General features: G+C 41.9%; 1 pseudogene; it reads left to right on the top strand.

Annotated features, from left to right (window-relative positions):
- The first annotated feature begins 1,959 nt into the window (after window positions 1-1,959).
- LOC136131846 (small ribosomal subunit protein eS27-like) lies at window positions 1,960-2,216 on the top strand (annotated as a pseudogene).
- Window positions 2,217-12,520: the final 10,304 nt, after the last annotated feature.

Raw genomic sequence — 12,520 nt, forward strand, 5'->3', positions numbered from 1 at the left:
ACGCAAAGGAAAAGCAGTTAAGAAACAGTTCAGCAATAAGAGTCCTAGTTCCTCCTCAAGGCATATGCATAACAATTTGATACAGTCTTAGACTTCTGCAGGAACTAAAGTCCCCACCCAGGTGGGGGATGGAATGAAGATGTTGACCTTCCAGACTTCAATCTACTAAGGCTTGGACTCTGTTGACCTTTGCCCCAATTCTATGCTGAATTCTCCTCTGCTCAGGCCCCTTCATGAATATGCATGCACTCTTAGCTTAAAGCTTCTTCAGTTTTCCTGTTTGGGGAGACACTGCTTTAAGAAAGATCCCAGGTGTTTTCCTTGATTGCTGCAAGTAATAAATCCTTCCTTCTCCCACTCTTTGGCTTGGTTGTATCCTCTGGCTCAACACCAGCAAAGACACTGTTTTTGGGTAACAGTTCTATTATTCTATGATACTGTCTCTAGTAACAGGGTGTTTGTTTCCCCGACTTTAACATCCTATAAATCTGTTGGGAAAGAGTTGTAATCTCAGATGTGGATGTGCTTTTTGAATTATCCGTCATCAAGCTGTGTGCAAACATGCAGCAGGAATAAGTATGCCTTTCTTTAGCTTCTTGCTAAGGCTGCATGCTTCCAGATTCATCAGAGTTACTAATTTATTATATACACCCTATGTGCTAGATTTGTGAAGACTATTAAACAACTTATTAAATCCTTTCCTACATAATAGATTTTGAGTGGCCTAGTCAAAACCAATGCTAGTGGCACATAACCTTATTTAGAAAGGTTAGATAATATACAAAAGAAACTAAACAAGCATCCTTTTGCCATCTAGGACGGGTCAGCAGACTTCTTCTGTAAACCGCTGGACTAAATATTTTAGGCTCTGCAGGGCCTTTATGGTTTTTGTTGCAACTACTTAACTCTCCATCACAGTGCAAAAGCGGCCATGGATAATACATAAATGAATGAATGTGGCTGTGTTCCAATAAAATTTTATTTATGGACACTGAAACTTGAATTTCAGATAATTTTCATGTGCCACAAAATACTATTCTTTTTATTTGTTAAAAACCATTTGAAATGTAAAAACCCTTCTTAGCTTGCACACCATGCAAAACAGGCTATGGACCATAAATTGTCAATCCCTGATCAATGCGATTACTATCTATGAAAGAAAATACAGTTGCAGATGGACATGAAGGATGCGGGTAATATAATATTAAAATAAGTATAAAACTCAACGTTAAATATTTAAAATATTTTCATACCAAGAGTTGGAAAGATGAGACAGTATTATGTGGGTTCCATATCTCGATGGAGTAGACCTACCTCTCCTTAGATGAGTAATTTCAGCAATCCGTAGGGGAAGGATCTGAATGACTGCATACAAAAAAATGAAAAATAAAGACACGATCCCTTCAGATTCCTCATAGTTCTTAGCCTTATGTTGTCTGGAAGTTGAATTTCTTCCCATACGACTCTCTATACTTGGATTCTATTTTTTGTTGTGGTTGTTGTTGTTTTTTAAATAACTGACCTGTGTATTAATCAGGGGTTTCTGGAGAAACAGAACCAATGGAAATATATATATATATATATATGTGTGTGTGTGTGTATATATATGAGTTTTTAATAAGAAATTGGTACGTGCAATTATGGAGGCTGAGAAGTCCCATGCCCTGAAGTCAGCAAACTGGAGACCCAGGAGAGCCAGTGGTATAGTTCCAGTCTGAGTCTGAAAACCTAAGATCCAGAAGTGCCAGTGGTGGAAGTCCCAGTCCTAGAGCAGAAAAAGACCAATGTTCCAGCTCAAGCAGTAAGGCAGGGAAAGTATATTCTTTCTTCCTTCACCTTTTCATTCTATTCAGGCTCTTAATAGGACTGAATGATAGCTACCTACTTAGGGGAGGTGTGATATTGTGATTTATAATAAGAAATATAGTTTCCAGTGGTGATGACCTCCCCCACAAGAGCATGCCTCTTGCAAAGGACCTCCTTCATTCCTCTCCAGAAGAGGAGAACAGGAAGCACAAGAAGAAGTACCTGGTACAGAGCCCCAGTTCCTACTTCATGGGTGTGGAATGACCAGGATGCTATAAAATCACCACCATCTTCAGCCATGCGCAAATGGTGGTTTTGTGTGTTGCCTGCTCCACTGTCCTCTGCCAGCCTACAGGAAAAAAAAGCAAAGGTTTACGGAAAAATGCTCCTGTAGACAGGAGCAGCCCTGAAAGCACCCTGAGCTAAGGTGGGTGGGAAACCATTCCAATGAACACATTTTGGATTTAAAAATTGTGTGTGTGTGTGTGGAAGAGGGGGGCAGCTTTGTCCCCATTTCTGGCGCAGAGCTCCCAAAACCCTTGGAATTTCCTGAGTGATAAGAGAAAAGGAAGGATCTTTTGTTTAATATTTGATCTGTTGTCCTCAGTTCCTGAAGTTGCTTCAGAGCCATGAAGGTGAAATGGGTGTCCTGTTATTCAGAACCACAATTGAGTTTATGTTAGTGATGTGACTTTTGGAAATCCACTAAACATGGTGGGGAAGGTAAGGCTGGTAGCCAGGGGAGTCAACCATGTGATTAGAGGTTTGGAACTTTCAGTCCCACCCCCTGGTCTCCTGGGAGAGGAGAGAGCCTGGAGATTTGACTTTAGTCACCAATGGCCAATGATTTAATTAATCATGTCGATGTAATGAAGCCTCCATAAAAACCCCCAAAGAAGAGGGTTCAGAGAGCTTCCTGGTTGGTGAACACCAGGCTGGAGATGCAGGGAGAGTGGTGTGCCTGGAGAGGGCAGAGAAGCTCAGCCCCATTTCCCTCATTTCCCTTGCCTTCTGAATCTCTTCATTTGGCTGTTGGTTCACATCCTTTAATATCCTTTGTAACAAGTTGGTAATCTAGTAAGTAAAATGTCTCTCTGAGTTCTGTGATCTGCTCTAACAAATTAATCAAACCTGAGGAAGAGGTTGTGGGAACCTCCAATCTATGGTCAGTTGGTCAGCAGCATAGGTGATAATCTGGGTTTGTGATTGGCATCCAGAGGGGGAGGGGCAGCTTGCAAGACTGAACCGTTAACCGCTGGGATCGGATGCTATCTCTGAGTAGACAGTGTCAGAATCGAGTTGAATTTAGGACATCAAGGACATCAAGGTGGTATAGGAGCTCCTGAATGATAGCTACCTACTTAGGTAGGTAGCTATCATTCCACTACCACGTCGGAATTGGTACCCTTTCCGGAGGGGAATCTGCTCCAGAAACACACTCACAGAGACACCCAGAAATAATGCTTAACTATAGATCTTGGCACCCCAAGGCCCAGGCAAGTTGACACAAACTTAACCATTACACCAGTATTTCCAAAATTATGGAAATACACTTGTAGATAGTATGATAGAAGGTAGATAAATGGTGTATGGTGAGAAAATCTATCAGCTCTCTTACTAAAATCAGACACTAGTCATCCAAGCTTTGGAATGGAGGGAGGACCTTCAAGTGAAGGCTGTGACTGGAGTTTGGAGTGGGCACTGGAATCCACAGGCCTGAATAGAGTCTCCAGAAATTCCCTGCACTGAACATCCCTTGTTCCCTGCCTCAAGTGTTTTTGCACATTTTTTACTCCACTGCTGTAGCAAACAGCTTCATGCAGTTAGCACCTGCAGTTAGCACCTTGCCTCAGTTGCTCTTTTTTTAAAAAATGTTTATTTATTTATTTGGCTGCGTTGGGTCTTCATTGTGGCATGCGGGATCTTCGTTGCGGCATGCGGGATCTTCGTTGTGGTGTGCAGGCTCTTCGCGGGCTTCTCTCTAGTTGTGGCATGCAGGTTTTCTCTTCTCTAGTTGTGGCACTCAGGGTCCAGGGCAAGTGGGCTCTGTAATTTGCGACATGTGGGCTCTCTAGTTGAGGCGCACGAGCTCAGTAGTTGTGGCGTGTGGGCTTAGTTGCCCCACGGCACGTGGGATCTTAATCCCCCCCTCCCCCCGACCAGGGATCGAACCCGTGTCCCCTGCATTGGAAGGCTGTTTCTTTACCACTGGACCACCAGGGAAGTCCCCTCAGTTACTTTAACTCCCATTTTTACCTTGGGGCTTCCCTGATAGCATAGGGTGAAATGTCTACAAAGACCTATCTGGCATTCAAGGAAATGCAGACTGGAAGTGTGAGAGTTTTATGCTTCGGGGGACAGCCCTTGGCTGGTGTGGGACAGGAGCCAGTAGGTCCTAGGCTCGTCTTCCTTCCCTTAATGGACAATTCTGAGGCTCTTTGAAAGGTCCTGGCAAGACAGCATCTTTTATTGGCTTTCTCTTCTTTTTTACTCAGGCTCTGCTTTGAAGGGTGTGTAAGATACCCACAGGGTCTGCTTGGGTTATCATAACAAAATACCATCGACTAGGTGGTTTAAACAACAGAAATTAATTTTGTCATAGGTCTAGAAGCTGGAAGTCCCAGATCAAAGTCTGGGAGGGTTGGTTCCTACTGAGAACTCTCTTCCTGGCTTGTAGATAGTCGTCTTCTTGCTATGTCCTCACGTGGCCTTTCCTCGGTGTGTGTGCAGAGAGGGAGCGTAAGCTCTCTGGTGCCTCTTTTGTACGGGCACTAATCCCATTGGCCCAGGCCTGACTCTGTTGACCTCATTTAAACCTAGTTACCTCCCAAAGACCCCATCTCCAAAAACCATCACATTAGGGGTTGGAGATTCAATATACGAATTTGGGAAGGACACAAACATTCAGTCCATAACACAGGATAAGACATTCACCTTTCTTCCCTTGGGGAATCACTGTCTTTTTTTTTTTTTTTCACTGTCTTATTTTTACTGGCACAGTTATCCTGGCTTCAGAGGCCACCACTCATTCCTTTTTTAAAAAATTAGTTAGTTAATTAATTAATTTTTGGCTGTGTTGGGTCTTCACTTCTGCGCACAGGCTTTCTCTAGTTGCGTGGAGCCGGGGCTACTCTTCATTGTGGTGCGCAGGCTTCTCACTGCGGTGGCTTCTCTTGTTGCGGAACACAGGCTCTAGGAGCCTGGGCTTCAGTAGTTGTGGCACGCGGGCTCAGTAGTTGTGGCTCACGGGCTCTAGAGCACAGGCTCAGTAGTTGTGGTGCACAGGCTTAGTTGCTCCGCAGCATGTGAGATCTTCCCGGACCAGGGGTTGAACCTGTGTTCCAGGCACTGGTAGGCAGATTCTTAACCACTGCTCCACCAAGGAAATCCACCACTCGTTCTTTTTTTTTTTTTTTTGCGGTACGCGGGCCTCTCACTGTTGTGGCCTCTCCCATTGCGGAGCACAGGCTCCGGACGCGCAGGCTCAGCAGCCATGGCTCATGGGACCAGCCGCTCCGCGGCATGTGGGATCTTCCCAAACCGGGGCACGAACGTGTGTCCCCTGCATCGGCAGGCGGACTCTCAACCACTGCGCCACCAGGGAAGCCCCACCACTCGTTCTTTAATGCTCTGATCCAAGCCTTAGTTGGTAGCCATAATTAGTGAAATGAATTAATTTCTTGTAGGAGCTGAGTGATATTATTGTGGTTAATTATAGAGAACATGGGCTATAAAATATGGTGTCCTCTTAGTTCTCTGAGGGCTCCAGTGGGAGCTTAGCTTAGACTTGCCGCTCTGATGACTGATATCAGATTACCCTAGATTAGGTGTTCTCAGCCCTGTCTGCACAACAGAATCATGGGGGAGAAGGGTGAAAAATACCAATGCCTTAGCTCATCTCCAGCTTCTAATTTGGTTGCTCTGGTTCAAGGATTGAAGCTTCAGTATTTTTAAATTGTAATGTGCCGCCTCAGAGGTGCAGGCTGCAGTGCAACCATCCTACACTGGCCTATACAAAATTGTCCACTACCTGCTGTGAATTTTAAGGTTTAATGTGGGGCTATATTTAACAAGAGGCCAAGCAACAGTTAATTTAGAAAGCTCTTTGAGGGACTTCCCTGGTGGTCCAGTGGGTAAGACTCCGAGCTCCCAATGCAGGGGGCCTGGGTTCGATCCCTGGTCGGAGAGCTAGATCCCACATACATGCCATAACTGAATCCGCATGCCGTAGCTAAACATGCCACAGCGAAGATCCTGACTGCTGCAGCTAAGACCTGGCACAGCCAAAATAAATAAATAAATATTTTTTAAAAACTCTTTGAATCTCTAGAGAAAATAAACACTATCATATTTAAAAACAAAGCAATGTACACCAATGTGCACAGCAGCATTTTTCACAACGGTCAAAGGGTGGAAACAACCCAAAGGTCCATCAACAGATGAATGGATTAACAAACTGTGGTTTATACACACAATGGAATATTATTGAGCCGTAAAAAAGAATGAAATTCTGTTACATGCTACAACATGAATGAACCTTGAAAACATTACGCTAAGTGAAATAAGCCAGATACAAAAGGACAAATATTGTATGATTCCACTTATATGAGATTCCTAGAATAGGCAAATTCATAGAGACAAAATAGATTAAGTTGCTAGGAATTGGTGGTCATGGGGAATGGCTAGTTGGTATTTAATGAGTACAGTTTCTGTTAGGGACGATGGAAAAGTTCTGGAAATGGATTGTGGTGATGGTTGCACAACATAGTAAATATACTTAATGCCACTGAATTGGTCACTTAAAAATGATTTAAATGGTAAATTTTATATTTTGTATATTTATCACAATGCAAGAAGACAAAATGAAACCTCCTCTTTGTGTGGTGCTTCTGAATGAAGATTGAAGCTGCTCCATAGTTATGAGGGCTACCATACCACTAATAGTAAAAAGATGAATCGGCAACAGTGAAAGAGAAATCACATTTAACAAGGGTTCTTAGAATGTTATCAACAGCCGGAAGTCACTAGAAAGTGATATCTTTGCATGACATTTTTCAATTTTTTAAATATCAGTATGTATGTTCAAGCCATTTAAAAAAATAATGTTCTCTCTGTTTAGAATTTATTTTTCTGAAAAATTTGAAATCAAAATTAATGTTTGAAAATAAAAGTAATGACAATCTCATCAACTTAATCTGGTATCGTAACTATCCATTTTTAGATACAACAGTAGGAAGTATCTTTAAGTATCAGCCTTAAAGGCTATCAACCAATGATTAGCATAATGTTGGAGCAGGTGCTATGATGGATGAAGATTATCCTGCTTTTGGAATTTCTGACTCATGCTATGTAGCCTGCCATAAAGAGCAGTATATAAAAGGATTTGTTCAGACCAAGGAAAATCGCATATATAGTTCTTTTAGTGACATTAAGAAGTGCTTGGGGCTTCCCTGGTGGCGCAGTGGTTGAGAGTCCGCCTGACGATGCAGGGGACACGGGTTCGTGCCCCGGTTTGGGAAGATCCCACATGCCGCGGAGCGGCTGGGCCCGTGAACCATGGCCGCTGAGTCTGCGCGTCCGGAACATGTGCTCCGCAACGGGAGAGGCCACAACAGTGAGAGGCTCGCGTACCACAGAAAAAAAAACTGCTTGTAGTAATATAATTCTAGAGCAAATGTCCTTCCTGTACATTAACTGTCACCAACTCCCTTTTTCTTCCATGACAATTTATGCAAATTTTACTCCTTTCAAATTCGGATAACGCCTCTTTTTCTTTGCTTGTTATTAACTTGATTAATCTCTTTCTCACACCTCCATCTCTCTCTCTCTCTCTTACTTCTCTGCCTCTCTCCCACATGAAATCTTTTCTCATGGTAACATATTCCCAGAAATTATAATGAATGTAATGAGAAAAAAACTAACTCATAATTTCAACATTGTCTTTTGCAAACAACTCTTCGGTTACAGATCAGCAGTAGGCGGCTATGAAACGCAGGTAAACAGGGCACTGGAAAGAACTTCTTCAAGCTGTTTACCAAACTCCTCCTGCAGTTGAGAGTTTAGAGTTGAATGAGTGAATTGGGAGAAGAAACAGAAATAGTCTAAAACATTCAGGTTTATAAGACTTTTATAGAATGTCTTGGAATCCTGCCTTCCTGTGATGAAATTCCCTTCCGCATCTCTCTCCCACATCAAGGTAACTTGTCTCAGAGCTAAGAGGCTTTTGTGAGTGACATTCTGTCTTTATTCCCAAAGGAATTTCCTGACTCCAAAATGCTTGGTTGGTCTAAATCAGGGGTCTCCCCTTCCTCAATTTACTACCCTTCCCTACCTAGTGGCTCCACTGTTTGTGCGTATAAAGGGGAGGGTTTGCACCCTGTGTTTCCTCCTCTCTTCTAACTTGAGTAAGGACTTTTAGAAGCTTCCCTTTCCTTCCCTGCTTCCTTTGGACCTTGGAGAATCTTCACCCCAGTAGCTGGGGCTACATTTGGCGAGGGGTGGGGGGGTATTTTCCTCTTGGTCAGAGTTGAACATCAGAATGAGTTTTCACTTGGTAGCAGTGTCATCCAAGGAGCTGTATCCTATTGGTATAAGTATAGATACATGGTTGAGCCACGTTGTAGCCACATGACCCAATCATTCATTTGTTGGTTCAACGTGTATTTATATGTTTATTTACCGAGTGGCTACTATATGACAGGCACTGTCTTACAGGCTAGGTATAAACTAGATAAGAATCGTTGCTCTTGTGGAACTCATATCCTGGTAGGATCAGGTAAAAAATAAACAAGTAAAACATATAAGGTGTTAGATGGTGATAAAAGCCAAGAGAAAATAATAACAAAGCAGAGCAGAGAGAGAGAGAGAGAGATTGCACAGTGTTACATAAAGTAATGAGAGAAGATGTCTCTGAGGAGGTAGCATCTGAATAAAGATCTGAATGGAGAGAAAAAGCAAGTCGTGCCTATATCTGAGGGAAGAACATTCCAGGCAGAGAGTTCAACAAATGCAAAGTATCTGTGTGAGGTAGTTGTGAAGATGTGTTCCAGGATGAGTGGAAGGACCAGTGAGGCTGGAGTGGAATAAGAAAATGGGAGGGCATCAGGGGATGGGGACAGAGAAGTTGACCAAGTCCTGTGAGTCCCTGGAGAACATGGTGAGGGCTTTGGTTCTTCTCTGAGTAACATGGAAAACTATCAGGAGGGAGGGGGTTTGGGCAGATAGTTGACATGAGCTGACTTTTATTTGAAAAGGCTGATCATGGGTACAATGTTGAGAAAAGTCTGAAGGGGGCAAGAGCAGAAATATCGAAACCAGTTAGGAGGTTAGTGCAATAATCCAAGTGAAAGATGATGGAGTTTAGACCAAGACAAGAGCAGTGGTGATGAAAGGAAATCTAGTGGAAATATTGTGAAGATAATGTCGATAAACCAATGCTTATGGATCCAATAAGGGGTGAGCAAAAAAGGGACGAGTTGTGATGATTCAGTCTGATTGAAGTGTTCTATGACAAGGGTCTGCAATTCCTGGGCCAAGGACCAGTACCAGTCTGTGGCCTGTTAGGAGGTGAGCAGCGGGGGAGCGAGGGAAGCTTCATCTGCTGCTCCCCACCGCTCGCATTACCGCCTGAACCTCCCCTCCGCCACATCCATGGAAAAACTGTCTTCCACAAAACTAGTCCCTGGTGCCAAAAAGGTTGAGGACCGTTGTTCTAGAAGATACTGACATCTCAGTTTGCTCCTCTCCAATTGAAATAGATACTATCAATAATGCCCATATTTACAGATGAGGAAATGAAGTTTAGAGAGGTTAGGTAATTTGCTTAAAGTCGCACAGTTTGTAAGGGAAAGAACCAAGGTTTAAACTCAGATCCATCTGATCAGAATCTATAATTCTAATCATCACTATTTAGTAACACACTTTTTAGATAAACATAAGAACAATATTTTAGTTTAACAGCTATCTACCCTAAAATTTTTTGTTAAGTAGGAGGTGTCATTGTAAAGGTATATGCAAGAGAAAGAAACCTATACACACTGAATTATAAAATCTCTTCCTTCTATGTTTCATATCATCATTCGTCAAACAATATATAATAAAGTTTGACCAGCTGATAGGCATAGCTTCCAAGAGCAGAAACACTCCTTGCAGAAAATGGACCTGGCTGGGAGCTGACTGTTAAGTAGGAGAGTGTCTTCCTTTTAGCTTAATTTGTCCAGCCTGATCAATGGTCTTTTTTTTTTAATTATTTATTTATTTATTTGGTTGTACTGGGTCTTAGTTGCAGCAGGCAGGCTCCTTAGTTGTGGCTTGCCGACTCCTTAGTTGTGGCATGTGAACTCTTCAGTTGCAGCATGCATGTGGGATCTAGTTCCCTGACCAGGGATCGAACCCGAGCCCCCTGCATTGGGAGCACGGAGTCTTATCCACTATGCCGCGAGCCAAGTCCCTGATCGATGGTCTTTAAGGAGCTGTCCCCAATCTGGGGAGCTTCCACTGTATTCTGAGGGTTTAAATCATGAGTCACCAGGCTTGATCCACCCCACACCCTGTTCTTTGATATATTTTTGACCTCTTTTCAAGACAGTCTCCATGTACAGCTCAGCCTAAGCTGATCCAGTTTGCCCTGTGTTTTGGTACGTCCCGGCCTCAGGCCTTACTGTGATTCTCAGCTATTGTTTTCGTCTCTTTTCTATAGTTCAGGGAATCAGCAAACAGTTTCTCAGGTAACACTGCTCTTGATTTATTTATATGCCTTGTGTAGTCCCCTGTTGTGTTCTTTTTTTTGGGGGGGGGGGGGCGCATGCTGTGTGGCTCGTGGGATCTTAGTTCCCCGACCAGCGATTGAACCCAGGCCCTCGGCAGTGAGAGCTCAGAGTCCTAACCACTGGACTGCCAGGGAATTCCCTTTGTTTTTGATTTTAAGTAGCCCCCCACCCAGATCTGTCCTGACCCTCTACATCTGTTGGCAAGTCAGTGGTTTAAAACTCAACATGCATTTTCTATTAACACTGTACGAGATTATTTGTCCCTCAGGCACATCTATAAAATCAGGTGGCAGCATTTTTGAGCAAAAAATCATGAGCTTTAGAGGCAGGCAGACCTGATTAGTATGAGGATAAAAATGAGCAAATATTATAAAATATAATGTATTATATGGCTCAGAATAGGGCTCAATAGATTCGAGTTTTCTTCTTTTATTTGTGACTCACTGCCAACAAAATACATACTCACAGCTTTCCCCTTACACTCCTGTCCCTGAAATAAACACGTAATCCTCCCGAGGAGTTCTAGTGTTTTAAACTGTTGATAACAGTGGAAAAGCATGAAGTATGTGGAAGTTTTAAAAAACTTTTATGCAACATCCCCTTAGGCCCTAAAGTGGAAAGCCAGTGTAACATACTAGCAACAGTGGTGAAAGAGGAGGAAGCAAGATGGAAGAGACGGGAAAAAAAGGCAGGAAACATTTACTGAGCATGAACTCAGTGTGAGGGGCTGTGCTAGGCTCTTCCAGGCATTACGTTACTTAATCATTTTGCATTTTAAAAAGAATGAAATAATGCCCTTTGCAGCAATATGGATGGACCTAGAGATTATCATACTAAGTGAAGTAAGCCAGAGAAAGGCAAGCGTCGTAAGATATCACTTATATGTGGAATCTAAAAAAAAAAAAAAATACAAATGAACGTATATACAAAACAGATTCACAGACATAGAAAACAAACTTATGGTTACCAAAGTGTAGAGGAGGGGAGAGGGATAAATTAGGAGTTTGGGATTCACATATACACAGTACTGTATGTAAAATAGAAAAATAACAAGGACCTATTGTATAGCCCAGGGAACTCTACTCAGTATTTTGTAGTAACCTATAAGGGAAAAGAATCTGAAAAAGAATATATATATATACAGATATATATGTATAACTGAACACTTTGCTGTACACCTTAAACTAACACAACATTGTAAATCAATTACACTTCAATTAAAAAAAGATGTCTGTTCTATACAGAGAAAAACATCAGGGCTCCTGAGTTGACGAATCTTGCCTAAATTCACGCAACTAACATGTGGTAGAGCTGGAACTTAAAGCTAACTGTCTGAATTCTAAGTCCATAATATTTCAATATGTTTAATACACAGCAAAATGTATGTAAATAGTATGTTAACATTATTATTAAAATCAGCATTTATACACCTATAATAAGATAAGCACTGTCATTGCTCTCCCAAAGGGTAATTTTATATTTCAATCACAATATTTTTAAATGTCTAGGCCTAATTAATATGAGAAATTTGGGTCAAATGGTAATGGTAATTTAGTTTTGTTTGTGATAGACTTACTTTATAAGGAATTTGCAGTAAAAATACCTTCCTAAATGTAGCTGTGGCATAACTTCCTCAGTTCTTTAATAGCTTCCAGATGTTTAGATAACTTTGTTTAGAAACTTTGTAAATTATCAAAGTTCTTCGCTGATTAAATAAGACTTATAATAAAGCAAGGCTTCTCTGCCCTGTTAGACCTCATGATGTCGAAAAGCTTTTTGGAATCATAACTCCAAAGTTGTTTACGTGGTTATAGTCTCATAATAAATACAGGATTATAGACATTTCTGTAAGATTATAAAGAAAATGAAATAGAAATAATGACAAAATGACTTCCCATGTTCATATCTCTTTCTTTAAATGTTTACCAATTGGCCAGCAAACTTGA

Source organism: Phocoena phocoena, chromosome 12 (genome assembly GCF_963924675.1).
Source record: "Phocoena phocoena chromosome 12, mPhoPho1.1, whole genome shotgun sequence".
NCBI classification, from domain to species: Eukaryota; Metazoa; Chordata; class Mammalia; order Artiodactyla; family Phocoenidae; genus Phocoena; species Phocoena phocoena.